A 12,365-nucleotide genomic window follows, 5' to 3' on the forward strand; every position below is an offset into this window, starting at 1 on the left:
AGTTCCATAGCTGAGGACTGTGGCCCATCAGTGAGGAAGAATGAAAAGGACAGCATCACATTTAAAAATGATGTACTTAACCATAACTCAGTATTTGTGTTGTCCATTTTCATTCTTCCTCACGTCCCTCCCAGATATCACCCGGCCTTGTGCCTTTGAGAAGTTTGTGGAGGAAGTTCATAACCTCTAGGTTTGAGCCTTGATTCTTTTCTACTTTCTGTGCTGCCGCTATAAACTGTTGATCTATAGAGCAGTAAACTTGATCTGAGGCATTAGAGGAGGTATGATGTATTATGGGAAGAGGGAGGAGCTTGAGACTTGGAGTCTAAGTCTGGAAGAAGCGGCTGAGACCCATCAGTGATGAAGAATGAAAATGAACTGGTGCTATGAGGAACCCGCAAGTATGGCCAGTGCAATGGCCCAAAACTCCAAATAACGCAAATCAAAAAAAGAGCCAGCACAAATCGGTGTGGCAAAATATATTATAACTCATACATGGTGTATTAAAAAATACACCAAACCATCATATTCACCAAATGCATCAGACCGGTTTTGGCAATGCTACCTTCCTCAGTGAACAAAAACAATATGACAAAAATTCTCTCCAACAAAACCTTATATACATATAGGAATCAATTACCAATTAAACAATTGTTGAACTGAACAGGGTTTTAAAAGTAATCATTCAGGCCAGGCGGAAATAGTCCACCGAGCTTGACTATCCATTTCTTTTCTTTTACATTAAGTATCTCATGCAATCCTGCCTTATCCTGTGTTTTGTGTAAAATGCAATCAATAATTGTAAATCTAAATGACCCAGTTTTATGTTTGCAAATATGTTTATACAGTGCACTAGCTTGTGTTTATACAGTGCACTAGCTTGTTTGCAGTTCTTCATGTGACCACTTATCCACAATCTAAGTGGTCTAGAGGTTTGTCCAACATAAAATGCTGGACATGTACAACTTGCCAGATATACACCCAATTGGTACTACAGGTAGCAAAAAAAGTAATATCAAACACACAAGGTGTATTCTGGCTAGTAAGACTGCCAGTTTTATAAACCTTGGAACAATTACAACAATGACAACATGGATTACAACCCATCAGTTTGTCCCCCGTCATGGTTCTCTGGATAAAAGACCTATCCTGATTCTGACACCTTTTATAATGGTTGAACAAAGAGCTTAATGACCGGCCCTTACGAAACATCACCTATCACCCACAAATTCCATAAGTGAGTCTTCCCCTTGGAGTATATCCCAATGTCTGGAAATGATATTCATGCAAATGTGTTTTTACTATATGTAGTAATTAGCCTAACCTGATTACTCCTGACGGGTTGATCACTCTTATATACAAGCAAATCCGATCTATCCTGCTGAGACGCAAACTGGCCAGCTCTACAGATGTCACCAACCCTGAATCCCAGATTCCTAAATCGATTGGAAAGATCACACTTATATTGGTTGTACACAGAGGAGTCTGAACAGATCCTTCTGATCCTAAGAAATTGGACTTGGGGATATTCCTGATGGCATGCTGGGGGTGGAAGCTGGAGGCATGTATTAGAGTATTATATTGTGGAAATTTGTGAAAAACTTCCGTCTCCAAGGTGTCATCCAGGGTACATTTTCAGAGAGATGTTAATGACTTTGATAGTGGGAGACCCTTTGAAATACGTAAGAATGTCAAGTTTGCTACTCCCAATCTTAGATCGGGGAATTTTAGGCCCAAAAGATCGAAATCCATTCTAAAGAAAAGAAATAAGGAGAATATTACATCTGGTGAGGATACCTCATCCAATACTGAGGAGGAGGAGGCTCACATGGACAGGTTACCGAGGTCTAAGAGAAATAATTTGGGAGATAATTTGGCCCACCCTTTAGGCTTAGGACCAGAAGAGGGGGGAGGAAGCATAAAGGTTCCACCCGATTTAGAAGGAATGGCTCAGGTGATGGCTCAGGTGTAACTTTTTGCAATGTTTTTAACATCTCCACTTTGAGTTTGTCAGATATGCAAATAAAAGTACTCAACAAAGACCTATTGTTTCGGGGACTGAACCCATTTCTGAATTTCTTACATATTATTTGAAACCATTGCTACCAAGCATTCTGGCCCGGATACAAGATACTACCCAATTTTTGGGTATTGTATCAGATATGCAACTTGAACCTCACTGGTTATTGTGTAATCTCGATGTCACCTCCCTGTATACTAATATCCCCCATTGGGTGGGGTTGGCTTCCCTTCAGTATTGGTTGGATAGGGCCGATTTATATAGACCAGGCTTTAATACTCTATTGGTCTGTTTGGCCGAACATGTTCTTACTCAGAATGTGTTTTATTTTCAAAAACAATGTATATGGCAGATACAGGGTACGGCTTTGGGGGTGTCTTTTGCCCCCATATATGCCAACCTGTTTATGGCTTATATAGAAGAGCAACTGATTTATGATGTTGGTCATAATATTTATTTGGTAGAAATTGATATCTGGAGATGATATCTTGATGACTGTTGGATGGTGTGGAGAGTGGATGCTTCCTGTTTGGCAGAGTTTGTTGAATACTTGAACTATAATATGTGGGGGGGTTAAATTCAAGGTAACATGGCACCAAAAAGAAATTACTTTTTTGGATGTCTTGGTTAAACGTACCCTCGATGACACCTTGGAGGCGGAAGTTTTTCGCAAATTTCCGCATTATAATCCTCTGTTACATGCCTCAAGCTTCCACCCCCAGCATGTCATCAGGAATATCCCCAAGTCCCAATTTCTTAGGATCAGAAGGATCTGTTCAGACTCCTCTGTGTGCAACCAATATAAGTGTGATCTTTCCAGTCGATTTAGGAATCGGGGATACAGGGTTGGTGACATCTGTAGAGCTGGCCAGTTTGCGTCTCAGCAGGATAGATTGGATTTGCTTGTATATAAGGGTGATCAACCCGTCAGGAGTTATCAGGTTAGGCTTATTACTACATATGGTAAAAACACATATTCTTTCATGAATATAATTTCTAGACATTGGGATATACTCTAAGGGGAAGACACATTCATGGAATTTGTGGGTGATAGGTGTAATTATTCCTTTCGTAAGGGCTGGTCATTAAGCTCTTTGTTCAACCATTATAAAAGGTGTCAGAATCAGGATAGACCTTTTATCTTGAGAACTATGACGGGGGCCAAACTGATGGGTTGTAATCCATGTGATCATTGTTGTAAGTGTTCCAAGGTTTATAAAACTGGCAGTTTTACTAGCCAGAATACACCTTGTGTGTTTGATATTACTTTTTTTTGCTACCTGTAGTACCAATTGGGTGATATATCTAGTAAGTTGTACATGTCCAGCATTTTATGTTGGACAAACCTCTAGACTACTTAGATTGCGGATAAGTGAACATATGAGTGACATCAAGAACTGCAAACAAGCTAGTGCACTGTATAAACATATTTGCAAACATAAAACTGGGTCATTTAGATTTACAATTATTGATTGCATTTTGCACAAAACACAGGATAAGGCAGGATTGCATGAGATACTTAATGTATAAGAAAAGAAATGGATAGTCAAGCTCAGTGGACGATTTCCACCTGGCCTGAATGATTACTTTTAAAGCCCTGTTCAATTCAACAATTGTTTAATTGGTAAATGATTCTTATATGTATATAAGGTTTTGTTGAAGGGAATTTTTGTCATATTGTTTTTGTTCACTAAGGAAGGCAGCATTGCCGAAACCGGTCTGATGTATTTTGTGAATATGATGGTTTGGTGTATTTTTTAATACACCATGTATGAGTTATAATATATTTTTCCACACCGATTTGTGCTGGCTCTTTTTTTGATTTGTGAAGAATGAAAATGGACAATATACATACTGAGTTATGGTAAGTGCATTACTTTTTTAATTGCTTCTATTTGATAGCATCAGCATAACAGTAATTCTCTCCATTTTTCATTAAATATGGAAAATCTTTTTTATTACTCGTAACGTTTTGCAAAGACTCCTTAAATAATCCAGCCCTTTATGTCCCATGCTAACCATTTCACTGTGTATATTTAGCAGATTGTTAGGTTGATAGATTTTACTTTACTGCCTTAGTTTTAGGTCTGTGTCTATAGCAGAGCTTTTTGAAATTAGACTTTGAAAACATTAATGAGAATACTTGCCTTAGCTGAATAGAACATGTTCTTGTTAAGATGAGTAAAGTCTTAAGAGATGCAGAGGAATTCTGTTTTCTTGATGACAGTACTCTTCTAGAAAGCATAGGTTTGCATAAATTAACATTAGCCTTCAATATTGTAGCATTGGTTGTTCCCTAACCCAGATTTAATGTGCAGACTATGAATAACATTGAATTTATCATCAAAATGTTTATTTACTTAACATCTTTATACATGAGTCATGATAAGCACATTGTCACATACTTAGGTTTTAAGTATCGTAATCACTGAATTCTTGGTCTTCACCTGTCAAACCTAATATTTTATCATAGACTAGTAAGAACACCGCCATTGTAAGCATCAAGGACTTAATCAGCTCTCAAGTAACTGGAATTTATAGTTTATTCTTAAAGTAACTCAGATCCATATATGACCAGAAATGTGACCCCTCGTTCCATCAACATGTATTTACATCTCGAACAACTATAAACTACCTGTAGAATCATTAGTCACTGTCTGTCTGCCATGTAAAAATGTATTTATGCAAACCGATTTTAGATTTGGTGGCATAGATTGGTAACCAACAAATCTATTTGCAGCTGTCTTTATCCAACTCTTTTCGTAATGTTCATATGTGTGTGTGACACATTTTAGCTATCTTTTACCTTATTTTATTCATGGGTTTACTGGGTATGTAGACTGGACATGTGTCCCTTTTGTGAAGTAAACCAGAAGCACACTGTGCTTACATGACTTGCTCAGAGTCCCATAGCTAGTAAATAGAGGTGGAAGGGCTCAAATCCTATAATCTGGACTACATGAAGCAGCTTGTTAACAGAGCAGTACTTACATTATTAGTTTGTATGTACTTTAGTACTTTGCATGCTGTAATTAAATAATTTTATTATTTGTGATTCTTCTCTTGATCTCAACAAAATTGAAACTGAAGTCAGTGAGGTATCATTTAGTAACTTTTTAAGATCCATAGATAAGGCCAATGACAACAGCCATTGGATGAAACCAAAAATACTGACTTATCTTGCTAAGATGTTTAAATGTCAGGTATAAAAAAAATCTGCTCCTAAATATCCCATGTTGAACTAACACATTATTGTTCTAATTATATCACTGTAGTTTTCCATTCCTTTCATCTCATTAACCAAACTTCCCTCGATGACTTATTTTACTTTCTCGTATAGGTAACTGCTGATTAACTTGGGCCACAAGTTGGAACCAAAGCAGTGTCTCTTATTGACTCATAGGAATTAACAGGTCACCCAAGGTTAATCATCTGTGAACTGGAGTAGTTAACAGCTAGATATTTTAATTAAAGAGATAAATGCATTTATTTCAAAGCTTTATTGAATATGCTCACTCCGACTGCTATAGACTTAACTGTAAGAATAGATTTTTCCCTATCCACTCACCCTGCCTGTAATGTGTTCTTAAAAAACAGTGTCTGTCTAACTTCATACCTTCTGTGCCAGTTTGACCCTACCTAGAATCTCCCGTCTCATCTTACATTGGTTGTTATCTGTAAGCACAGAGGTATCATTGTAAGAAGTCACTCCCCTCAAGCTACTTAAATTAATTAGCCGTCTGTTGTATTTCCCAGAGTCAGAATACTGAGTGACCACCCTCCAACTAATTGGCGTTGTTCTTTTGATCTTATTAATATTAAATTGTCTGCTCTTATTATAAACTTGTCTCTTCTAGTCTCATCTCATTGGCACATGGTAGTGAGCAATAGAAGATCAAACTAGGAAGGCCCTCCATTGACTGTGTAAAGCATGTTACCCTATATTTTCCATTTTCTTACCTGCAATGTATTGCAATATCTAGAAGTATAAACCTTTTTTTTTCATCTTTACTTTTAAAATCTGCAGCGTTGAGGTCAAGGCTCCCTGTTGCTTAAGAGTTTAAAACCTACATCACAGGAATCATCTTGCGACTAATACTTCTGTTTTGATTCTGGTGAGAAAAGTTGCAGAGAGACATTATTTCATATAATTCCTAGAGCCTACCAATCATTGGAAAGCGTAGTAGCTGCTTTGTAACATCCAGTTTGGAATTAGTGTCACTGTTGTGCTCCTGGTGAGAGAAGGAACAGAGACACATTAATTCCTGACTGTCTGTGTTTGGACAGTGGAAGTGGTATTTCCCAAATTGGTTTGTTTGTCAATTTGGTGGAAATTACTGGAGTTTTAATTTTGAATTGTGCAGCGTATTTTATCTTGTGTTGAGCTGCTGAAAATGTTAGCCAGGACATCTAGAAGAAGGCTACATCAAGCCTGTAGACCCTTGCAATATCTGTGACAAGACTGCTGATTGGTGACCCACTTCTCAGGAACCAGTTTGGCATTAGTGCTGCTTATTATGACAGGAGGAGTGAAGAGACATTGACGTCTAGCTGTGTGAAACTGTGTTGAAATCAGCACTAGTAATAAACAACAATACCATTAGGTAATGCTTTCTTTTCACCAAGTACTGATGAGGTTACCTACCTTCTAAACTGGCTTCAAAGTACCAGTAAAATACACCGTCTTTAACTCTTAACAGTCTATTGTATTAGCCTGTCTCCAGCCTTTCAGTACTCTGCAAGGCCCAGCCCTCCACACACTGTCAGTGTGGCTCAGCATTCTGATCTTACCCCTTTTGTGGCCAGTCGTTCCAAAGCAGTGTAGCAAATCCCTTATACTTACAGAATGCTCACTGCTGCTACTGATTGACAGTACAACTTGCAAGGGATATAAATATGTAATAAATATATAGGCTTTTGGTTCACTTTTGGTAAGCCATTGTACCAGTACTTCACATCAGTCACCTAGGCCCGTAATATATGCTGAGGTTCTCAAAAAATGTGAAAACTTTCTAGTGCACACTTGTGAAATATCCCAAAGCAACACCTACTAATACTGCATTCACACGTACTTCAATTTCAAACAGCTCATCCAGAAATCATCAGAAAAGCAGACATAAGCCCATAAGATCCAATAAATCTGCTTTTACACAAAGGAATGTTTTAGTCATAGGTAACTCTGTAGTTAGGCATACAAATTCCTCATTCACCAGACTGGAAAAGAGGAGGATGACAGAAAGCTGCTTTTCCAGTACCAAGATCTATGATGTTACAAGAGCCTAAAGGGACTTTAATCTGAACAAATATGATTACAGCTTAGTGGTGGTCCATGTGGGAGTGAATGACCTGAGGTGCTTCACCCTGTGAGACATGCTAGAGACAGGAAATGCACTGGCCTTGAATAGTATCTTGCCTTCACCAAGAATGATGCTTGGACATCAGAACAAGATAATTGTATTTTACAATTGGCTTCGTAATGGGTATCATTCTAAGGTGATCCAGTATGTGTCAGTCTGAGATAAGATGGTAGAAAAGCTATCCCTGGCAAAACAGGAAGTCTTGCGCCTCTCAAAACAGGGCTTCTGTATACTAGCTAAAGTATTTGCTGCCCCCATAGTGCCTTTTTTAGGCAAAGTCCCCTAATGGAAATTCCTACATAGCTTTAAACTCAAATTCAGGCATCTTGGTAGCAGTAGTTCAGTGCAAGGAGTCTAAATAGATACCAGAACTTGAGGGTGTCCTGCAACTCAAATATCTTCATATTTGTGTAGTTACTGAGACATGATTTCAGTACAGTGACACCACTTCCTCTAAACTGGGGATTAGCACATGTCATACCTTCAGACCCTTTGGTGACTGTGGAGTATCTGTATTTGTTAGAAACACCATTGTCTCACATCAAATTACCCATGGCCCTAACTTGGAGTCTCTGGAAATGCAAATCACTCTAAAAAAAACAACTGTTATTTCACTGCTAGGTAGAGATCCCCATTAATGTCTCCGAAAGATCATAGAGATTACCTTAACACCATTGAGACATTAAATATTAAACTAGGTACCTTTATGCTATGGAGCTTCAGTTACTTGAGCATAAATTGGCACACTTACACCTCAAAAATAGTTATATTCACAGTTTTCCTAGACTTTAATACCAAGGCACGAAAGCAAGTTATAAAACTACCTACTAGGGTGTGACATCCTTGACCTGGTCCTTACCAAAATCTTGCTTGTTCTCAACCCCACATCTTCTCATCTCATCCCTTGTTAAATCTGGCTGCAAATCGGTCCTCTTCTCTATCAGCCCTAGGTACACTGCCCCCATCAACAATTTAGATCATCTTTAGGGACTTCTGTTGGGCAAACCTACATCAGCTTGTAATTGACAAATGCAAAATTCCCAACAGTCCCTTGAAAGGAGAACTGAGAAGGGCTGCCATGTTCATGTCTGACTTTCATTAGTGCCTAAACATCTGCATAGAAAAGTCAGTACCCATCCGCCCTCTCTGGTGGAACTCCAGTACAAATAAATTGTATGACAGAAGAAGGAAAATAGTGAAACGTTGCAAGAAATTCCCACCCGCCTAAAGACCACAATGAAATATGCCTGCAAGTAACTTGAGTAGTAGTCGAAAATGTGAACTTAAGGTTACAATAGATACCAAACAAAACTACAAACCTTTTTTTTAGCTTTGTCAGAAAATTAAGGAATAATGTCCAGCAATGCACTGAGCTCATCCATAATAATAATAATGTACAATCTGATCCCAAGGATATAGCCAGTATACCCCACCAACCATATTGTTGAACCCTCTGTCCCCAGAAATGTAGTTCCCCCTGAAATCACCTTGGTGCAAGTCTTAGAATCCCTATCAGATGCTAAAAATAATACTTCCACAGGACCATACAACATACAGGTTATGCTCGCATCCATGCCAAGTATGCACTATCTGAGCCTCTACTTAAATTCTCCAGTCTCTTCCTATCCACAGGATTTGTCCCTAATGCCTGTAGAACAGCCACTGTAGCTCTTGTACACAAGAAAGAAAAAATAACCACTGCTGGACTAGTAATAAAATAACCAAAGTGTCCAAATGAGGTAAAAGCTCAACTCCGGTGCCACTTTCCAAGCGATTTATTAATACAGGCGAAATACCAAAGTAGATAAAACCAATACAACCAGATAAACGCTCTTTCCACTCCAATGCGTTTTCGTCCTTACACCAATCAGGACTTCATCAGATAACAGTAAAACATATTAAAAAAAACCTTAAATACCCTTTCTCATTTAAAATAAACCTATCAGGTTCAGTGCATTCCATAACGTCAAATCAAGTTTATACATTCATTAGGCATGTAAAATATCAGTATAAAGTATGTAAACCTTATTAACTAATAAATATGGTACAAATTTAAAAAAATCCTTACTTCTACTGTTAGTACTTGTTATTTAAAACAATTCCAAATATATATGTGTGTTAAAAAACTTTTGTGCTTTAAAATTACTATAAAAACTAGCATTGTATTTTGATAAATTGGAAGACATAGTGAAATGTAGTTATTGCTGCCCTCCAGTGGCTTGACAAATTATTGTTAGTAATTCAAACCTCTGCAGCTCTTAATTTTAATATTGGGGTTAAGGAGATATGCTCATTTAGCCCTGGTAATCTTGTGGCATCCAACTTAATTTGCCACCATAGTTCTCTATAACACAACCATTCTTCCCATAAACCCCCTCTCAGTTCTTTTTTAACCTGTTCTATTACGAAAAATTGAAATTTTCCACTTTCACATTGTTTAAGATGTTTGTATAATGCATTGGTCTCTATGGACTTCAAGATTTCATATGCATGTTCATATATTCTCCTCCTCAGAACTCGTTCGGTTTTACCTATGTAAAATGAACTGCATTTTAAGCATTGGGCTAGATATATCACCCCTCTAGTTTCACAATTATAATAATCATTACTCATAATTGTTGTGTTTCTACTAGGAATATTAACCTCATCCTTGTTCATCATAAATTCACATTGGTTGCAGTGACCACATTTAAAGCTTCCTTTCTTCCTACGTCCGTCTATTGTTATCCTACCCTTATTATTTATATTGGTATTAGAATGAGATTCCAAGATTCTTTTGATATTCCATGAGTTTTTATAAACCACTTTGGGAATTGATTTTTTAATGTTTTCTATGTCAGTCAATATTGAAAATCTAGCCCATTCTTTCTGGAATATTTTTGCCATTGTAATATTTGGCATGTTATATTCCATAATTAGTGATTTCTCATAGATATCTCTATTTCCAATATCTCTGTGTATAGTTTGTAGTTCGTTGTTCGATATTTGCTTCCCCTTAATAGGTTCAAATTTAGAAGTCCTACCATGTTCAACCTCACTTCTGATCTCCTTAATAAAATCCTTGGGGTACCCTTTTTCTCCAAACATTTTCTCTAATAAATTGCACTCATGAATGAAGTCATAATCAAGACTAGTCATTCGACTTCCCCTCACGAATTGTCCTTTGACAATATTCTTTTTACAGTGGGGGGGATGTGCACTAGTAAAATGGAGAAAAGAATTACAAAAGGTATCCTTCCTGTAAATTTTGGTTTCAAAATCATTTTCTGTTTTATAAACCTCTATGTCCAAGTACTGCAATCTTTCTCTAGAGGTGGCGTAAGTGAATTTCAGAAACTTGGTGGTGTTGTTTAAATATTGTATAAATGCATAAAATCTATCCATACCACCTGTCCAGAAAATCACTATGTCGTCCAAAAAACGACGGTACAACGACCAACATTCTTTGTATTCAGATGTCAATACAAAGTCCTCCTCCCATTTTGCCAACACAATGTTGGCATATGTGGGTGCACAAGCCGCCCCCATTGCAATACCTTGAGATTGTTGGTAATATTCCCCATTGAACATAAAAAAATTATATTTTAAGACCATATCTACCAAGCTTACTATCATACTTTAGTCTGTGAGGGTTAATTTCTTGTCTCTGTACACCATGCTTCGAACATAATCAGTCCTTCTACATGGGGGATACATGAAAACAGGTCGACAATATCTATGGTAATAAAAATCAAATCATCATTCATCAAATCTGAGGTTAAACTTCTCAGTAGATCCCAAGAATCTCTTAAAATTTGTTTATTTTCTCTACAAATATGTTTTACTTTGTTGTCCACAAATTTCGCTAATGGTAAGGTCTTAGAACCGTCAGCCGAGACAATGGGTCTAAGTGGTGGATCTTCCATGTTTTTGTGGATTTTAGGTATTCCAAAAATAACAGGTATTCTTGGTTTGGGTACCTGTAAAAATTCTATAGTCTTTTTATCCAACTTTCCTTCCAAAAACATGTCATTTAATAAGCAATCAATCCTTTGATATGCTACATTTATTTCATTCCTTGAAACAATTGTATATCTATTTGTATCTCCAAGCATGCTGTTCATTTTACCCTCATATATTATGTTGTCCATTATTACTGCTCCCCCTCCCTTGTCAGGCTTCATAATTCTTATTTCATTATTAACTTTAAGTTCATTTAAAGTTAAATGTTCTTCTTTTGAAAGATTGAAATCAGTTAACTTCTGTTCATATGTGTGTCTGATTTCTTTTTCCAACATAACTTCTAAGTTCCTGATTTGTGGGTGCAGGGGAGGATTATAGGTACTCTTGCGAACCAAAGACGAGTTCTGTGGAGGTATATGAATTTCTTTGTTTTGGAAAAACATAGTTTCCAAATTCATTTTTCTAAGGAATAATTTCATATCAATAATAGAATTGACAACATCACCTTTTACATAGGGAATAAATTTGAACCCTTTACTTAGTAAAGAAAAATGTTGTTTATGAATTTCAATGTTGCTGAAATTATATATAGAAAAATTACCTAAACTATGTTTAATACCACTAATATATATATGCTCAGGTGTGTCTTCCGACATAGGGGTTGGGTGTATTAGTTCCAATACCTCCCTCTCCCCCTTCTCCCCCCCCCCTCTGAAAATTTCGATTCCTATTTGAATTTCCATTTCCATTGTTACTTTCGTTCTCTAGTAGTGGAAATGCATAGTTATAATCCACACCCATCCATTCTCTTTCTTCCCCATAGTTGAAACCTGTGTCTCTGTCATTCCATCCATTATAATGATGGCCAAGTTTATTAGGGGGTGGTTTATGGTAATGGCTGTTGTTTCGATATTCCTCTAAATCCCTCTTAAGTTTATTTATTTTCCTTTTCACAATATCTTCACATTTAAAATCTATGTCTTCCTTAAGTTGTAAATATTTGTTTCTCTCTTCCCTAATCTCAAAAATTACATCTTCTTTAATAC

At 37.0% G+C, this 12,365-nt stretch overlaps 1 protein-coding gene across 4 annotated transcripts in view; it reads left to right on the plus strand.

The window, feature by feature from the left end:
* Positions 1-12,365, plus strand: part of SERHL2 (serine hydrolase like 2) — a 1,152,218-nt gene that overhangs the window by 682,110 nt on the left and 457,743 nt on the right. The window lies entirely within an intron of this gene.

The sequence above is a fragment of the Protopterus annectens genome, chromosome 2.part0, assembly GCF_019279795.1.
Source record: "Protopterus annectens isolate FY-2018-M chromosome 2.part0, PAN1.0, whole genome shotgun sequence".
NCBI lineage: Eukaryota > Metazoa > Chordata > Ceratodontiformes > Protopteridae > Protopterus > Protopterus annectens.